The sequence below is a fragment of the Rhineura floridana genome, chromosome 4, assembly GCF_030035675.1.
Source record: "Rhineura floridana isolate rRhiFlo1 chromosome 4, rRhiFlo1.hap2, whole genome shotgun sequence".
Classification (NCBI taxonomy): Eukaryota; Metazoa; Chordata; class Lepidosauria; order Squamata; family Rhineuridae; genus Rhineura; species Rhineura floridana.
The window spans coordinates 762,318-778,764 of NC_084483.1; positions in this window are offsets into that span (position 1 = coordinate 762,318).

A 16,447-nucleotide genomic window follows, 5' to 3' on the forward strand; every position below is an offset into this window, starting at 1 on the left:
CCCGTGCCGTATAGGGCTTTATAGGTCAATAACAACACTTTGAATCTGGCCCGGAAGCATATTGGGAGCCAGTGCAGGCGAGCCAGAACAGGTGTTATATGCTCGAACTGCTTGGTCCTAGTTAGCAATCTGGCTGCCGCATTTTGCACTAGCTGTAGCTTCCGAACTGTCTTCAAAGGTAGCCCCATGTAGAGCGCGTTGCAGTAGTCCAAACGCGAGGTTACCAGAGCATGTACAACTGATGTGAGGTCCTCCTTGCTCAAATAGGGACGTAGCTGGGCTACCAACCGAAGTTGGTAGAACGCATTCCGTGCCACCAAGGCTACATGAGCCTCGAATGAGAGGGAAGAGTCTGAGAGGACTCCCAGACTACGAACCTGCTCCTTTAGGGGGAGTGTAACCCCATCCAGGGCAGGTTATGTATCCACCATCCGATCAGAGAAACCATCCACCAGCAGCATCTCAGTCTTGTCAGGATTGAGCCTCAGTTTGTTAGTTCTCATCCAGTCCATTGTCGCGGCCAGGCAACGGTTCAGCACATTGACAGCCTCACCTGTAGATGATGAAAAGGAGAAGTAGAGCTGCGTGTCATCAGCGTACTGATGGCAACGCACTCCAAAACTCCTGATGACTGCACCCAACGGCTTCATGTAGATGTTAAAAAGCATGGGAGACAAAACCGACCCCTGCGGAACCCCACATTGGAGAACCCACGGCGTCGAGCAATGTTCCCCAAGCACTACCTTCTGGAGACGGCCCGCTAAGTAAGAGCGGAACCACTGCCAAGCAATGCCTCCAACTCCCAACTCCGTGAGCCTCTCCAGAAGGATACCATGGTCGATGGTATCAAAAGCCGCTGAGAGATCAAGGAGGATCAACAGAGTTACACTCCCTCTGTCTCTCTCCCGACATAGGTCATCAAACAGGGCGACCAAGGCCGTCTCAGTGCTGAAACCAGGCCTGAAACCCGATTGAAATGGATCTAGATAATCGGTTTCATCCAATAGCGCCTGGAGCTGGCTGGCGACCACTCGCTCCAAGATCTTGCCCAGGAATGGAATATTCGCTACAGGTCTGTAGCCGCTGAAATTTTCTGGGTCCAAGGAAGGTTTTTTCAGGAGTGGTCTCCCTCTGAGGCTGAGAGGCAGTGACTGACCCAAGGTCACCCAGTCAGCTTCATGGCTGTGTGGGGATTCGAACCCTGGTCTCCCAGGTCGTAGTCCAACACTCTAACCACTACACCACACTGACTCTCATCCCCATATAACAGAGATTTAATTTAAAAATACATGGACATCCAGAAAGTTCACGGATTTTGCCAATGCAAAGTTAATATGGACAACTACTTCAGGCCAAAAAGAAAATATCACTGGTATGCCCACATCATATGCCTCAGTGAGGCATTTCCAACATTGCACCTCCAGCAGCTTCAATGAACTGAAAGGAGAAGGATTTACTACACTTTCACTTCTTTCCCTCTTCTTGCTTTCCATTGTAGCATGTTTCTGTGGAGGTGACACAATGACTCATCATGACAGAAGAAAAGCCTTGCAAATCAAATCAAAGGTCCATCTATTTCTGCACCCTGTTCCCCACACTAGCCACTCAGAAGGAGAGCATGAAGGCAGCCATGCTTTCCTGTCATTTTCCACATAGGAACTGATATTAAGAGATACAGTGCCTCTGAAAGTGGAGGTTCCATTATGACTAAAGCTGTTGATAGCTAGTATCCTCCATTTAACCACCACTACTATACCCATGCAAGACTGTACTGATCTGCTAAGAGAGTTTTGTGAAAGTAAGGCGCAGCTCCCAAACTTTTGTACTTACACAACAGATTCAAAAAGTTCTGTAGGTCACAGGAAAAGACACTGGAGACAGCCATGGCAGGGCAATATATTGTGTGTCATGCATGATGTAGATGGATAAAAATAGCATTGAAGCAGGATTGCAATGGCCTCCGCCTTCCAAATTCAAGGAGTGTGTGTGCCTTGGATGAACTGTCACCTTAGAATTTACTTTATGGGTAATGTTTGGATTACTGAAGGATTAATGAAAACCACTACATGATTTCCTCCTCTCAATTTTAAATGAATTATGCCTCACAGCCTTCTAAAAAGAGCCACCAAAGTCACAAAAGGTAGTGGGGCCAGCCCCCTCTGGCCCCAGGGCCGGATTATCCATTAGGCTTAGTAGGCTGAAGCCTAGGGGTCCGGAGCTCTTGGGGGCCCGTGGGGCACTGGCCCGAGGGCCCCTGGAGCTACAGAGGGTCCTCCGCTCTCCTTCCGCGGAAGCAGGACAGGAGCCGCGGATCACGGGACAAGAGCTTCCAAACCGCCCGCCATCCCCCCACTTCATTTACCTTTTCCTCGCCTGTTTTTTGTGGTTTGCCATCACCCAAGATGGCGACCGAAGTTTCCCTAAGGGGCTGAAGCCTCTGCCGCCATCGTGGTTGATGGCACGCATGCGTGCTACACATGCGCATTACTGCCATTAACCAAGATGGTGGCAGAGGCTTCAGCCCCTTGGGGAAACCTCAGCCGCCATCTTGATTGATGGCAAACCTGCACACGCAATGCGATCAGCTGCAAAAAAAGCAGAAAGGTAGGGGAAGTGGGGGGGATGGGATGGGACGGGACGGTGGGCGGCTAAGAATCAGCCTAGGGGCTCTCCTCAGCTTAATCCAGCCCCATCTGGCCCCTGTGTAATTTGACAATGCTTATGGGGCTTTTGTGTTATGTGTGTGAGAAAAAAGGATAACTGGCATAGGCACCATGCAAGCTCCTTGGAGGAAGTGTGAGACAGAACAATGCATATTGTTACTTATGATTGACTTCCAACATGAGATGTTGTCTTGGCATGCTGGCAAAAAGCCATCCCATCCTATTGATAGGATCGCGGCAAAGTTAAAAAGTCAACTCCTGTGAGAGGCCACATCAGTTGATAATTTGTAAGAAACATGCTGTGGATGGGTGAATGGCAAAATAAGCAGCATAAGACTATTCAATGAAGATCTGACAGGCCTGTGTTGCAAATGTAATGAGCGTACTCATTATAAGAGGCACTTTCTGTTATGGACTTCTTCTATACTCTGAACAACTCAGTCCTCAAACAGAATGATAAATAAATAGGACCCAGAGAGTAGTCTCTGCATCACTGTTGTACCTACAGTATACGAACATGCTCATATTCACATTAATTTTGTAATAAACTTACCAAGATTAAAGGTTTACCCCCCATCAGAGTATGCCGTTCTTTGTTCCTGATCTGGAGAGTACCACTTCCAAACTGCACCTTCCCATTAATGAAATTACATATAACTGAGTAAATAATGAGGTAGAAGCTATATGGTGATTCCAGTCAGACTTTGTCACACAATAGTCATTTTCTCTTTTCCTGGGACCTCCTAAGAGGTTTGGACCAGGGTTTGCCAACATACTGGGGCAGTGTGAGGGTGTGGCAGGGCGATGGCAGATAGGGCAGTGTGGGCATGCTGATGGAGCCAATCCAGTACTCCTGCTGGTGTGGCCACCACACCCTGACCTCACTGTCACCCTGACCCACCCTTACACCATCCTGGTAAGCAGTAATGATACTGATGCTGGGAAGCTGAGTCCACAGTGCCATCCCTTCTCACCAGCCACTTTAAGCTGTGTGGGTGGCATGAAGAGTAGTGCAATAGAAAGCCACAGAGATATAGCAAAAGGTGTTCAAAAAGTCAGTCTTACTGTGGATATCCAGCTAGCTCACCTGTCCTTTACCAACAATAACAATATCAATTGTTGTTGTTGTTGTTATGTCATTTAGGAATCACTTCCTATAAAGCATTTTGGAGTGACTTTACAATGTCTTAGGACCTTGGTGTCCAACATGGTCACCACTTGGCATATGTGGCAAAATGGCTATTGACCTGGGGCGAATTGGTGGATTACATCTGCCACCCTTTTTTAAAAATAAAAATAATAAAAGTCTTTTAGACATGTACCAGTTCAAATAATGCCCCCCTTGCATCCTTAACAATGATAGATTTGTCCGTAGGTCCTATATTCTGCAAAATGGTGCCTGGAGGCTGTGAAGGGCTGGATGTGGGCTAACAAACTGAAACTTAATCCAGACAAGACGGAAGTACTGCTGGTCAAGGGAAAATGCACCAGGAACTGGGTTGCAACCTATTCTGGATGGGGTTGCACTCCCCTTGAAGGAACAGGTCCACAGTTTGGGAGTCCTCCTGGATCCTGCCCTGCTGCTTGAATATCAGGTGGCTGCAGTAGCCAGGAGTGCTTTTGGCCAACTCAAACTGGTCTACCAGCTGCATCCGTTCCTGGAGGTAGTTGACTTGGCCACGGTGACACATGCATTGGTGACATCGAGGCTTGATTACTGTAACACACTCTATGTGGGGCTGCCTTTGAAAACAGTTCAGAAATTACAGTTGGTTCAAAATGCAGCAGCCAGAACGTTAACTGGAGCACGACACAGAGACCATATCACCCCTGTGCTTTATCGACTCCACTGGCTCCCAATTTGCTTCCGGGCCCAATTCAAAGTGCTGGTTCTGACCTTTAAAGCCCTAAATGGCCTTGGAGCAATGTACCTGAGGGACCGCTTACACCCATATGTACCTGCCCGGGATTTAAGATCATTTGCCTCTGGTCTCCTCTGCGTGCCTGGAGTGAAAGATGTTAGACTGACAGGCACGCGAGAGAGAGCTTTTCCAGCTGTAGCCCCCAAACTTTGGAACATCCTACCCCAAGAAGTCCACTCTGCTCCCTCCCTGATGGTTTTCGGGAGACTTCTGAAAATGATCTTGTTCCGGAGAGCCTTTGGAAGGGACTGAAGGGAGAGCCTGACACTGATTTTATGATTTTATGCCTTCTACGTTAAATTTTAGCCTTGTAGCCCCCTTTAGTACCACTCCCTATATCTATGTATATATATGTGTGTGTGTGTGTGTGTATAGTATTTTATGTATTTCAATTGTATTTTGAAGCCGCCCTGAGTGCCCTATTATAGGGTAGAAGGGCGGGATAGTAATATTTTAAATAAATAATAAATAAATAAATGCATTTTGACATCTATAATTCTCAGCTATCTCAAAAGCTTGTGAGGGTTCTTTCTTTGAAGACACACCTTTTTGAGACGGATGTGATTTTACTTCAAAGCACTCAACATTTGAAAGATGATTCTATTATGTTGTGGGCTCTTATTTTCAATGGAAATTAATTTACGGCTCTACAGTTCTTGCAAAACTTTTCAATTTTTGGTTCAATGTGGCTCTGCAAATCTCCTTTTTTGTGTATTTTTCTACCCTCAAAAATCTAGGGTATTTTTAACATATGAAAACACATTCATCTCATTTTTGGCAGGTATGAAAAACTGTTAGACACCTCTGCATTAGAGACATATATAAAAGACACACATACAAACCATTTCAAATCTAGTGCAGATACTGGGATAAAACATTCCTACTTAGAAGGTTTGTTGAAAAACACAAGTCTTCCTATAGTCCTTTTTCTTGTCATATATTTCTCTGTATATTCATAAATAAAAAACCCTAGTATTGATTGTACAGATACAACATGTCCAACAGACAGATAGACAGACAGACAGACAGGAAGTCTTCAATAGGCACTGAAAAGACGGCACCTGGCAGATATGTAATGGAGTTCCAAAGCATAGATGCATCACCCTAAAAGCCCAATTCTTACATTGTGTGAAATGGACCTCCTGATATGATGGTGTCTGCAAGATGCCCTTTTCTGCAAAGTACAATGAGTGGTTGGGTATATAAGGGATGAGACGATATTTTAGGTATCCTGTGGTTCCCACCTGTAAAGAGCTCTGTACACCAGTACCAGCACCTTGAACTTAGCTCGGTGCCTAATTGGGATCCAATGCAATCAGTATAATCGGTGTAATGAATAAACCAATATCATGTGCATTGAACTAGGTAATGGATGTAACCCACACAAAGTTTTATATAAAAAAATTAAAAAGTGTGGGTGGGGGGGGAGAGAGAAGGAAACTGCTGTCTAAAGGTGAATGTTGAATTTGCCACAAAATATACTCCAGAAGAGTTCTGAGAATGAATTGCATGCGAGGGTCACCCAGAACAGTCTATGGATCATTACACACAAACAAACAAAAAATACCTGAGTGGTGGTGGTGGATATCCTGAGGAATAGATAGCTATATGCTTATATAGTTTCACAACACAATATAAGACAAATGATAAGCAGAGGTTACTAGCTAAAAACGCTTTTTTAAAATAATTTTTTATTTTATTTTATTTAAAGAAACATTGTCAGATCACAGAACAATGAAAATAAGCAATCACAAACACATATATATTACTGTAAGTAGTCCATATGTTCAAACAGATATCCAAATGAGATTGGTGATTAAAAGATGTAGAGAGGGCAGTAAGATCTTCAGACCAATGAGCAGTGGGTGGACATGTTTATCCTTCTAGCCTTGCAGTGTAAGTTTCTGTGCAACCACATGAGCTCACAGGATCCACTTATGTTTCTTCATTGGTTAATCCTCATACCAGAGGTATATAATTTAAAAGTGTGTGAACATCCACCAATATCAGGGATTTCATCAAAACAAAGTTAATAAGATCAATACATTCTGACCAGAAAGAAGTGACCATATCATATGCTTCAAAACTAGCAATAAATACTTTACAAGTCCCCTGTTTATATGTTCGGCTAAACATGAGAGCACAAACATGAAGCTGTGCATGCCTGCCCTGTACTGCGGGTGCCAGCCCCCCCCCCCACAAAGGTCTGAAGGGAGATTCTCTAACACAAGGTTCCCAGGCACCTCATGACACAGGCTTCTGGGTTGCAGAGAGGCTTCTAACCACATCCAGCTGAATGTGCTTAGGATATCCCTTCAGACCTTTGCACCCAACACAGGAAGGTTGAGAGTGGATGGATGGGGCGATGCATGCAGGGATGCTAGAGGCCTCCCATACACTCTGAACAGCTTATGCCCTCGTGTGCTTGGCTGAACACTTTAGGACTTTAATGCCACCTAGATGTTCAGGGCAGAACCAAGAACAAAATCCAGCTCTGCTGTCTTCTAATCCAAGAGCGTAACTAAATGACCTTTGACTTCTATGGATCTTCTGATGCAGTGTTGCCCCGAAATTATCATAGAATTTCAATTTCAAGGGTGGGAGCTTTGGTGGGGCCAGACTATCTCTGAAACATTTCATCAAGAACATCACAGGGTTTTGCCCCACACCTCTTGACAACAGGCAAAGGTTAAAATATAACAAGGAAAACTTGTGCCAATCTCAAAACACAAGCATGGGCAGGTAAAACCTAAACAGGCAGTTAACATGCCTCCTGCCTGCAGCTAAGGGACAAACCACCTTAGATAAATTCCATCATCCAAGCTGGCATGATGAGAAGCAAATAGCCACGTTCCCATACAGGGAAACCATGGATGTGTTACCTGGCAGGTGCCAGCCAGCATTTAGCAGATGGCACAAACCAGGCCCTGAGAGCACCAAATCAAGCAGCCTCCCAAGCCAACTGACAACAGGAGATGGTTAATGAAGTGCTCTCTACCCAACATGCTGACCATTTGCCTGCCCACACGAAATACCAGACAAGCCAAACAGCCAAATGACAACCTATGCCACCATTTGCTAATCGAATGACGAGCAGTGTGAAATAGGCAAAAAAAAGGCACATCCAAAGGCAATCGAGATGTACCCCAAAAAATCCTTCTCGCCTCCGTATGGTGGCTAGCAAAGCCTACACTGCTCAAAGGGTAAGAGGATGGGATTCTGATCACAAAGAAACGGGAGAAGGAAGCCCTTAGGGGAGGGGCCAACTTCTAAAGGCAGCCTGTTCCTCAAAGTCTATTGGGCATTCAAAGGCCATATGATGAAGTCCCACCTCCACGCCCCTTAGGAAGAAGTTGTGCTAAGCTTCCTCCTTCATTGGAGTGGAGCAAATCCACCCCCAACTGATTGTTGGGAGTGATCTCCTACTGACAGAAGTCCTCCCCCATGTTCCTGGTCACAGGCTTCAGGTTGTTTGTCAGCTGTAAATAGTCTGTTTCATTTCTGTGTCTTCTCACGCCACTTCTCAAAAATTGTGGCGTATATAAAGCGCATTTCACTGTGGCCTTCTTCATTCATGCACACTGCAGATGCACGTGTGCTATTCCAGCCGCCATTTCAGCCCATCAAATCACTTCCCTTAAATATCAGATAGACGCCAGCTCTGTTGTCTTTTTGGTGCCTACTGAAGACCTTCCTCCTTCAACAGGACTTTTAAGTGGAGACCTGTCCGCATTTGTGTTGGAATTGTTTTTAGATGTTTTAAAAATATGTTTTAATGATTTAATTTTGAAGATTTAAAAATGTTTTTAAAGGTTTTTTGTTTCAAATATGTTTTAAAGATGTTTTTAGTGTTTTGCTTACCATCCCAAGCTCCTTCTGGGAATAAGGTCAGGATATAAATTTAATTAATTAATTCATCATCATCATGTTTACTGGCCATCTGTCATACGGTTATAGTTACGAGGAAAAGGAACAGAAGAATATAGGTACACAATTATTGCTTGGGCCTCTGCATGCTGAGGTTTATTGAGAGAAAAGTGACACGACTGAAACAGGGCTGATAAGTACAGCTGAAAATGATTCAAGATACCACAGGGGTGGTTTTGCACATGCATCTTTCCAGAAGACTTCCAGCATTCTGATTTCACCTGTGCAGTTGGGAAGAGTTCGTCTGTACATGCCCTTCATCTGAGGACTACAGCAGATCTGACAAGTAGAACACAGTCTTCACACATTCAGCTGCAAGTCATCAACCATTGAGTAATTAGTTGATATGCACAGGCATATGAGAACTAGTCTAGTTCATAAAGTTGGGATTACCCTATGAGAGTGGGATGACAGTTTTGTGGCATATCTCCTCTCTCCTGCTCCAGGTGGGTTAGCAAATGCTACAGTTATACATGACATGAATGTGTAATGTATAATCTTTGAGTAGGAGTATGAAAAACCTCAACAAAACTCCCTTTTGGCATATTCTATTTTGGAAAAAAAAGTTTATGTTTAATTAGAACTTATGGGGAATTCTAAACCATAGCGGGAGGGAATGTATCAAGGTGGCAGCAAAGAGCACAACATTGCTTTGGACTTTATAATAGGCTGTCTGAAAATCCAAAGGGATCCATTGGAGCCACAATTCATCCTGGGGAAAGCTACTGGCAGATAGATGGGGAAACAAGCTGCACAAGGATTCAGGATATTCTTTTAAAAAACAAAATAGCAGATTTGTTCAGAGATTGTTGAGATCATGCAGGGAACCTTCTACACACACACACACACACACACACACACACACACACAGAGAGAGAGAGAGAGTTCTCTAACTTTTTTCTCTCAGAATTGGATGGAAATTGCAGGCATGGTCACCCCTTTTTGAGGGGATGAAGCCTGTCAAATTCCAGAAAGACAGGTGTAGCAGTTCTCCCTTAAGGCAGACATTACCATTGTGGGGTGGGAAAATACAAATCTTATCCCCCTCTGGTGTTTTTGTGGGCAATCAGTTTGAAAACTGAGGACATGAGGGAGATGCCCCTGGATAAGTAACCTGCCAAAGATCAGCCAAATAGGTGCATGGGCTATCATGCTAAATCTTGTTAATTTTAAAAAACCTGAAAAGGCAGTTTTTCCACTTAATAGTCTACTACTACGGCTTCTTCCCGCTCTCACAGGAAAAACTTAGAAGAGAATCTGCCCACAGATGAATAATAATTAATAATAATAATAATAATTTATTAGATGTGTTAGTCACGTGATACCTGAAGGTCCCCAAGCGACTTACACAAAACAAATAAAACAGACTGTGAAAACATAATAATAAACATGAGCCAAACAATAGCAATACCACCCCCATGCAGCCACAGGAAGATTTGGCAGCATATTAAAAACAAAATATGAAGAACATCCTTTCCCAAAATCACTGTGATTGGAGGGCATTGAGGAAATAATTCGCTGTGATTAAAAGCCAGTCCTGTCCATCTCAGCCACTATGCTGGATTCCTTGTCCAGCACTATCTTAGGTGTTAATATGACACTTTCATCACGTGGCATTGGGTGCCAAATCCCATAACCTTTGGTGCAAATGTGACTCATAGTATTAATATCCTTTTTTCTTACAAAATTGTGCAAACAAGAAAGACTAGAAGGTTATTGAGTCCATCCATCAGCTGTAAAAGAAGATTGGAAACTCTTTAGGCCTCCATAGATGAAATTGTATTACTGAGAGGGGGAGATGGAGAGATGGAGAATTGCCCTGCAGAAAACATGAGTAATTAGCTTCCACCACACTGAGGTTCCAGAACAAATAGCTCTGGCATCTGCAGCATCTGAGAATATAAAACCAAAAATAAATACTTTTGTGACATAAGCCAATATTTTAATTGTGATATGCTTAGGTTTTGGACAGTGGTCTGTGAAATATGTACATTTATATATATATAAGGTTATAGGGATATAATTTGTCTAGTCTTACGGATTTTTTACAATCAAGTGATATATAAATTTTATTAAATGAATGAATAAATAAATAGTACTTTATTTATGTCTATCTTAGACCAAATCCATAAATATGCATGCATACCTCCCTTCACTCCATTGTTGTGATCCATATATGTGTTCCCAACCAACTTGTCACTGGCATTGATCAAAGATTCTTAGATTCTAAGAATTTGTGGAAACTTTTCAGACAGCCTCTCAAAGTGTTGAAAATGAATGTACTTTGTACTAGTATGTCCAGTGCTCTTTAAAAAGTTGGGTTTCACTTTTTACTTCTCTATGAGCTTATGAATTCTAAACAGCTGAATGAGCTGGTTCCAGCATACTAATATAAGGAAATTGGCAGTTGTGGTCACATAAGTCTAGATTGTTATCACTAGGACCTCTGTACCTACTTCCCTGGGGAAAAGTCCTACAGAGCTCAGTGGGGCTTACTTCTGTGTAGACATGTATAAGTTGCACTGTGAGTTATCTTGAAGATATCTGTTTGAGAGACCATTTCTTCCCTGTGTTAAAGGCGAAAATGTTCTGTCACACAGTAATATCTGGGGAAAACAGATATATCAGGTTGCTTTGTGACATATTTCCACAATTTTCTCCTTTAACACAGGCATTGCATACCACTACAGTTTTGCATACACTTCCCCGTACACCTAATTTATCAACATTTTGGCTATTTTAATCAATGATGTCCTATATATATTCCAAGGATTCAGGCTTTGGTTTCCTTTCTGTTCTCTCCTAAGCCCTATTCAGATGTTCAGTTCCAAACAGCCAAAGAGACCTGTGGGAACTCTAGGGGATAGCCCTGGCCCTTCAATGGTGTCATGTGGGCTAGCCATACCCTCAGCTGGCACAAGATTAGCATTAGTGTGAAGGGGTTGTCAACCAGCTTTTCCTTCCCTGTGCTGGAAACTGTATGTGCATGGAAGGCATGTTGAGGGGTGCAACTAGACCCGTGCTTTCCCACAGGTCCATTCATATATTCAGTATAAACATCTGATTAGGGTTCTACTTATGGTTTATTTTGGTCACTTATGGTGCCCATTACTATTTGGAGTAATTTGGAATAATAATATCAATAATAATTATAATTAGCATTTATTGCTTTTTTCACCAAAAGTGACGCAAAGTGTGTTGGCATGAGGCCTAGTAGTTTTCCATCAAGTCTGAAAGTTTTGAAAGTTAAGAGGAGTTATGTCTTTGCCCAGTCTGGGAACGGACAGTGAAGGCCGTTGTTATGGTAACCATCAAGATATAGACAGGGAAAGTTCTAACAGAGTCTGTGAGTTGTGTCCTTCTGCATCATGCCTCTGACCTGAGAGGCTGTCTTACTTTTGCTTTCGGAGAGAAATGTGCTGTAGAGCTAGAGGGGGGGAAACTGCTGAAAAGCCTTAATGTCTTAATAAAGACTCTTAACATGCTCTAATGCTCTGAAGAAGTTTCTTGCTCAACTTAACTCCAACGTAATGTATGCTGTTTCACGCAACAACGCACACACGCCAACAGGGGTTATGGGCCCAGATCCACAGCACATTACACAGGAGTAAGTTGCTGGTCTGAACGGCAGACGGAGTTCCAGAGAGGGCAGCTTGATTGATTGTACCAGACGGAGGTGAGCAACATGGCTGTAAACCTGTCTGGGGGAGGCTTGCCGATGGAACGGCTTAATGAAAAGAATTATGGCAGCTGGAAGCCGAGAATGCGGGCTTTGCTAGTAAAAGAAGATTTATGGGAAGCTATTGAAGGTACACCCCCTGCACCCCTTACAGCGGCTTGGACTAGGAACGATGAGCAAGCTCAAGCTTTTATACTTCTGGCTCTATCAGACTCTCAACTGCTACACGTGAGGGATGTTACAAACGCCAAACAGATGTGGGACCGGTTGGAAGGCATTCATGTGCAACAGACTGCGGGATCTAGATTGTGTTTGGCACGGAAGCTTTATCAAATGCGCTTCACGGGTGAGTGCGACATGTGTGAGCATCTCACGGAATTCAGACGCCTGTTTGCTGAGCTGACAGCCCGAGGCGTCGAACACTCTGAACTTCAGAAGACCTATCTGATCCTGGTTTCACTCGATGGGACTTGGAATAATATGGTCATGGCTTTCGAAGCCATGCCTGATGGAGGTTTGAACGTTGCGTTTATTGAGGAAAAGCTGACCCAAGAATTTTATTTATTTTATTTATTTATTTAATTACATTTCTAGACCGCCCTATAGCAGAAAGCTCTCAGGGCGGTGTACAACAAATAAATGAATGGCAACGGAGACAGGAGGCGAAAAGAGCCGAGTCGATGGAAGCTGTCAGGAGGCAAGAGGTGAAAAATGCCGTGCCGAAGGATAATAAACAGGAGCAGCAACAGAGGCTGAAGGCTTGTTTTATTTGCGGAGATCGACGGCATCTACAGCGGGAATGTCCAGTCAAGCGCAACTCCAGGGACGGAGGCTTGAAGCAGGGAAGTGTGAACTTTGTTTGTAAACAGAAGTCTCAAGATTTACAACCTGTTAATTGGCTTCTTGACAGTGGGGCAAGCCATATATTAATCAAAGATAGAAGTTTGTTTTACACGTCTACAGATGAGCAGGACTTTGTGCACCTGGCAGATGGATCACGGAAATCTGTGGAAGCTAAAGGTCTGGTGAAGTTTGACAAGCTTGGGATAATGTCAGATTGTTTGTTTGTTCTGGAATTGGCTCATAATATTTTATCAGTGAGCAAACTGGTGAGTTGTAATTATTCAATTTTGTTCCACAAAGACCAATGTTATATAATGAGGGGAGATCAAGTGTGTTTGCAGGGAAGCCTTAATGATTCACAGTATGTAATAAAGAGCAGTCAAGCAGGGTGTGCTGTGTTAAATGCTGAGGCACAGGTACATCAGGGCTGCGTCCATGAATGGCATCAAAGGCTGGGGCATGCAAACCTTGACACGATAAAGAAAACCCCTTTGCACAGTGAAAACATGCGTTTAAAGGATTGTGGACAGTTGATTGTGATGCATGTAATAAAGCTAAAATGACTATTGCACCAATAAACCGGGAGGCTGAGAGAACCACAACAGCTCCCTACCAGCTAGTTCATGTTGATTTATCAGGGCCAATAAATGCTTCACGAGGAGGTGCGAAATTCTTCATGGTACTGGTAGATGATTTTTCAAGATTTTGTCATGTTTTTCTGTTAAAGCATAAAAGTGAAGCTGAGCAGAAGCTGAAACTGTTCATTAAGAGAATCGAAACTCAACACGGCATCACGGTGGGGACTATACGTTCGGACCAAGGTGGGGAATTCATGAATAAGGCATTGAGTGACTTTCTGGAGAGTAAGGGAATAAACCAGAATTTCACTGCTCCATTTAGCCTGTTTTCCAATGGAACTGCTGAGAGAAAAAATAGGGTGCTTGGGGAAGCAATGAGAGCCATGCTGATGGATTGCAGTTTAGGGAATTCTTTCTGGGCAGAAGCAATTCTTTATGCGAATTACATTCACAACAGGGTGTTACACAGTGCACTTGGAATGTCTCCTTATGAGAAACTTACTGGCAGAAAGCCTAAAATAGAACACATTCAAAAATTCGGGGCAAGGTGCTGGATCCACATTCCACAGGGAAAAAGGAGGGGCAAGCTTGCTCCCAGAGCACAGCAAGGTTTTGTTTTGGGATTTCAGAATGCATATTTCAGAGTTTGGTGTCCAGAAACACAGCAGTTAATTCTGAGCAGAAGCATTAAAGTCTCAGAAAAGCCTTGGGATCAGAGGCAGACAGTTATTCTTACAGGAACAGATGACACACAAACACGAACACAATCACAGACATTTAAGCCAAATCTTGACATTAAAGTGGAAGGTACACAAATTCCTCTCAGAGATGCTTTGAATGAGCTCATTTGTGGGAAACGCAGTAGAAATAAGAAACGCAAGGCTGAGGAAATGGAATTGGCTGATCAGGCTGTACCAAGTACAAGCAGCTCAGATGGAGGAGCTGAGAGGGCAGAAGTTCCAGCTTTAAGACGCTCTACAAGACCAAATTTAGGCAAACCGCCTGAAAGATTTACCATGGGATTAATAACAAGTCCTGGAATGAATAAAGTTGTAGATATGGATGCTGAGACACTTTATTTGACATGTGTTCAACCAAAGTTTGAGTGAATAAAGTTTTGAACTGTACTGAGATGTAATTTTGAACTGTGCTGAACTGAAAATGTATGATGCAATGTACTGAAATGTATTGCAAGAGGTATTGTAGAAATGTATTACTGTATGACTATGTATTGTGGAGATGTATTGTTGAGATTTCTTTGTAATTGACAGACATGATGAGAAAAAGGGAGGCTTGTTGGCATGAGGCCTAGTAGTTTTCCATCAAGTCTGAAAGTTTTGAAAGTTAAGAGGAGTTATGTCTTTGCCCAGTCTGGGAACGGACAGTGAAGGCCGTTGTTATGGTAACCATCAAGATATAGACAGGGAAAGTTCTAACAGAGTCTGTGAGTTGTGTCCTTCTGCATCATGCCTCTGACCTGAGAGGCTGTCTTACTTTTGCTTTCGGAGAGAAATGTGCTGTAGAGCTAGAGGGGGGGGGAAACTGCTGAAAAGCCTTAATGTCTTAATAAAGACTCTTAACATGCTCTAATGCTCTGAAGAAGTTTCTTGCTCAACTTAACTCCAACGTAATGTATGCTGTTTCATGCAACAACGCACACACGCCAACAAAGTGTTCCCTGTGGAGAGGGATTGATTGTTAAACCACTCTGAGAATTGTAGCTCTGTGAGGGGAATAAGGGTCTTCTAACAACTCTTAGCACCCTTCACAAACTACAGTTCCCAGGATTCCTTGGGGAAGCCATGACTGTCTAAAGTGAAATAATACTGCTTTAAATTGATAGTGCAGATGGGGCTGAAATCCTAAAAACACAGCCACAAGGTCAGTGGAGTCTGGCCCATGAGGGCATTTGGGGCACTGCCCCCCCGTCTCAGTCTGCCCTTAGCCAGCCCCCACCTGCCTGCCTTCTTCCGTCCATCCAGTCCATCCTGATCATCAGCTTCCTCCTCTTTAGTCCCAGTGTTGCTATTACAGAGCTGGGGGGGGTAGAATGACTTGGCTCTGCCTGCCATTGGCTGTGGCTTCATCCACTGTGGGTCTCTGTGTCTTCTGCTCAACCAGTCCCAATGGGCACCAGTCACCACTGCGAGACACATGTTGAAAAGGCCGGTCTAACACAGCCCACCTCACTTAAATCTAGGCAAGAAAGATTCCCCAGTACCATCCAAATTAAGGGCTGAAAGCCTGGGAGAAAAGAAGTGGTTTTGCCTGGAGCCTAAACATTGATAATGATGGTGCAAGGTGTATCTCCGGGCAGCATTTTGCAATGGTCATATATATATATACATTTCTCATATGGATAGACATTTATATCACAGGGTGGGAATCATCCTCACAAATATGGGCATCCTAGCTAGCTGTAGCTACTACAGCAATAGGCAAGTGCTGGAACTGATGGAGCTAAAGTGAGGCCCTGTTCCTGGCCAGTGGTGCACAGCTACCCCAAACTTCCAGTCTCACCATGCATGCTTGCTTTTTCTATTTGATTACATGATGACTGAAGGGAATGATTTCATTACGTATCCATTATTTTATTAGAGTTCCTACCTAGGATATGACCTGTCACCATGTATCCCTTCCTTAGGAAGGCCCCCTCCTACGGTGCTTTATGAAAGGACAGAATGCCTATCTCTATCTCTAGGCATCCCTTTCTTGCCCCTAGGGATGTGCGTGGAGGATTTGATTCAGTTCACATTTAAAGGCTAATCAACTAATTTTGCACTTTTCAAAACAATCCACAAAGCAAAACAGCCTTCCTTTGAAATTTACACTTTT